Source organism: Monodon monoceros, unplaced genomic scaffold (genome assembly GCF_005190385.1).
Source record: "Monodon monoceros isolate NGI ecotype Baffin Bay Population unplaced genomic scaffold, NGI_Narwhal_1 Super_Scaffold_18, whole genome shotgun sequence".
NCBI lineage: Eukaryota > Metazoa > Chordata > Mammalia > Artiodactyla > Monodontidae > Monodon > Monodon monoceros.
Genome location: NW_021703774.1, coordinates 160,897,098 through 160,900,573, shown reverse-complemented (window position 1 = coordinate 160,900,573; position 3,476 = coordinate 160,897,098). Strand labels below are relative to the sequence as shown.

At 47.5% G+C, this 3,476-nt stretch overlaps 1 non-coding gene across 1 annotated transcript; it reads right to left on the bottom strand.

The window, feature by feature from the left end:
• Window positions 1–3,192: 3,192 nt before the first annotated feature.
• TRNAG-GCC lies at window positions 3,193–3,265 on the bottom strand. The gene has a single exon. It is a non-coding gene; the product is annotated as a tRNA-Gly (tRNA).
• Between the last annotated feature and the right edge of the window lie 211 nt (window positions 3,266–3,476).

The window sequence follows — 3,476 nt, the reverse complement described above, 5'->3', positions numbered from 1 at the left end:
AAAGGTGGCGATGGCATGGGGATGGTGAGGTAGAAGCACTCACCCTCTGCTGGGCTGTTGGGACTTTGAACAGGGAAATGAACCATTCTTCCCACATGGGGCTGGGAAGATGATTTTCATCTTAGATCTAGTCTTTTTCTTAAATGGACACATATGGGCCTAAAAACAGCAGGGAGTTACTTTTTTTTTTTGGCCGCTCTGCGCAGCTTGTGCAGGATCTTAGTTCTCCGACCAGGGATGGAATCTGGGCCTCCCACAGTGGAAGCCCCGAGTCCTAACCACTGGACTGTCAAGGAATTCCTGACTCATTATTTTTAATTCATTAAATTTCTGGGCCATTCCATAGCCCATTTTCCCATGGCCTGGCACAAAACACGTTCCTAGTTACTTATAAAAACTTCCAAGCAGTTGGCATTTATCAGCAGTCTTAGTAATTCAGTGAGAACTGAGGTTACAGCTGTCACAGGAAGTTGAAAGGAAGGCTGCTGAAATCACACCCATTCCGAGGCAGGGTGAAAGTTATACACTGAGTAGAATTCAAGCCCGGAAGGTGGAGGTGGCTGAGGCGTCAGGTGGAGAAGGGTGGGATGCTGTGGAAGAGAAAATACACGAGGGAAAGAAAACCAGATGATGCGGCTCTGGAACTCAGAGCTGGTTTACAGACTTTCTGGGATTATTGCTAAGCCCTACATCCATCAGCAAGCACTAGCTCTGCAGAGCTCTCACAAACCGCTCCCCCTTCCCCACCACTTTACTGCATCACCACAGACCAGCTACTAAATGGTCTTCAGTCCGTCCCCTTCCTCGAATCCATTCCCAGCATAGGCATTTACCAACTCAAATCACTGGAGAGTGCGGGCCGCATCTAAGCGAGAGCGTTGCTTTCCTGGGGCTGCCTTAACAAAGTGCCAAAAACTGGGTGGCTTAAACAACAGAAACTTATCATCTCACGGTTCTGGGGGCCAGAAGTCCAAAATCAAGATGACAGCAGGTTCCTCCTGAGGGCTGGGAGGGAGAATGTGCTGTGCTCTCCTCTAGTTTCTAGTAGTCCCAGCTGTTCCTTGACTTATAGATGGCATTCTCCCCACGTCTTCACATTGTCTCCCTCTACGTGCATCTGTCTGTGTCCAAATTTCCCCTTTATATAAGGACACCAGTTATACTGGATTAAGGCCTATCCTGGTGACCTCATCTCCACTTGATCATCTATCTGCACAGACCCAATTTACAAATAAGGTCACTTTCAAGGTTACAGGTAGGACTTCAACATCTTCGGGGGGGCACAGTTCAATCCATAACAGAAGGTTCCCACCTAGCTTTGGCTGATGGCTATCGTAGAACAATGTGCGGCTAGAGAAGCCGGAATTTAGGATTTCTTGTGAAACCGCCTGATTTTTAAATATCGGCATCTAATTAAATATAAGTAAACGGTTTCTCATACCATGTCGGCATCTAATTAAATATAAGTAAACGGTTTCTCATACCATGTCGGCATCTAATTAAATATAAGTAAACGGTTTCTCATACCATGGCTGCCAAAAGCAAGTCAACCTCTACTCCACGGTCACCACGGGGTTCTCTCTAAAAGTCTGATCCCATCTTTCCCTTTTATGGGATTAAGGCCAAGTTCCTTAGCCTGGCACACACAGCCCTCCACAATCCAATTCTTTTCTGTCTCTCCAGGATCCTTTCCCACCACTGTTCCTGCAGTGCCCCTCCCCACTGTACCATCATATCAAAAGACCTGTCCTTTTCCAAACATGCCGTGCTGTTCTACACCTCCGTGACTTTGCACTCTCCCTCTGCCTGATACCCTCTCTCCTCCAGCTGCTCAGGAAACTCCTGGCCATCTTCCAAGTGCTTTCTCATTGCCACCCCCAGGGAAGACCCCCTGAAGTCTTCCCTGTCCATCCCCCATGTAGTTAACCTCTTCCTTCTCTAAGCCTCCACTGCACCCTACATTTCCCTAGTACAGAACTCAACATTTTATTTGCTGTTATTTGATTACACGTCTGCCTCCTGTCTGGACCACAAGCTCTTTGAGGATAGGGACGGTTGATCTGGATCACGTAGCACAGATCCCAGCACACGGCAGGTACTCAATAAATGTTGAGTAAATGAATACTCTGCACAACACCCAATTAGGTATCATGAGGGACCCAAAGAAGCATCATGTGGGGTCCCTGTCCTTAAGGTCCTTACAGTTCAGCTGGGTTCACAAGATACACACCAAAGAAAAGGCAAACCATACCGGTGGTATATGACAACAGGCAGGAGGAGAGGCTCCTGGGGCCTCTGGTGGTCATCCTCATGTGGGACAGAAAAGATCCTGTTTTAGTGGCCTGATGGAGCACTGCTTTGTAGGAAGAAAGGTCAAGATAAAACCTGGCTAACTTTCCAGAAAGAGTGAATTGCTGCACTGCATGCTCGCAGAGATAAAGTTGACTGTGGTGGCTCATGACAAGAAGAGAGAGTGGGGCAAGGAGAAGAAAGAAGGAGAAAGCCCAGGGAAACAAAGCTGGAGAAAGAGGAGGGGTAGAAGTATGAAGAGGAGGACCTAGGACCCATGCTTGTCTCACATCCCTCTCCTGCATCCGTCTTCCCTGCATCAGCGTATTTCCAGGCTGCTATTCATTCCGCCTTAAACCTACCGATAATTCCTTCCAGAGTCCCCCATTTCCCTGCTCAGCCTTTATAACGACATGCTCCAAAAGGGCCGTCTTCGTTGCTGTCTCCGACTCCTCTCTGCCTTTTCTCTTTAAACCCTCCTCATGCAGGTGCATGCTCCACCTCTCTCTGCAGACACTGCTTGCCGAGATCACCAATGACATCTACGTTACCCCACCCAACGGCCGACTCCACATCTCGTCATCCTTGCCGCTGTTGACCTTGAGTCACTTTATTCCCTGGCTTACAGGGTACTACACTCTTTTAGTTTTCCTCTTACCTCCCTGGCTGTTCCCTGTTAGTCTCCTTTGCTAATTCTCTTCATTTCTTTCACCTCTAAGTATGGTAGGACTGAGTACTTGGACCTCTTCTCTATACACAATCACATCCCTAGCAATCTCAGCCAGTCCTATGGTTTTATTTTCATTTATTTATTTTTTTAATTGTTTATTTATTTACTTATCTGGCTGTGGCGGGTCTTAGTTGCAGCACATGGGATAATAAGTTGCGGCATGTGGGATCTAGTTCCCCGACCAGGGATTGAACCTGGGCCCCCTGCATTGGCAATGCAGAGTCTTAGCCACTGGACTACCAGGGAAGTCCCAGTCCTATGGTTTTAAATACCATCTATGCTGCTGATTTCCAAATTTGTATTATCTAGCCTAGGCTTACACCCTGGGCTCTAGACATTTATCCAACTCCTACTCTGCATCTTCACTTGGCTGTCTCTTAGGTGTTTCAAACTAAGTGTGTCTTCCCCCACCCTCCAACCTGTTCCTCCCATTGTCCTGTATATTCCCTCCCTCTTA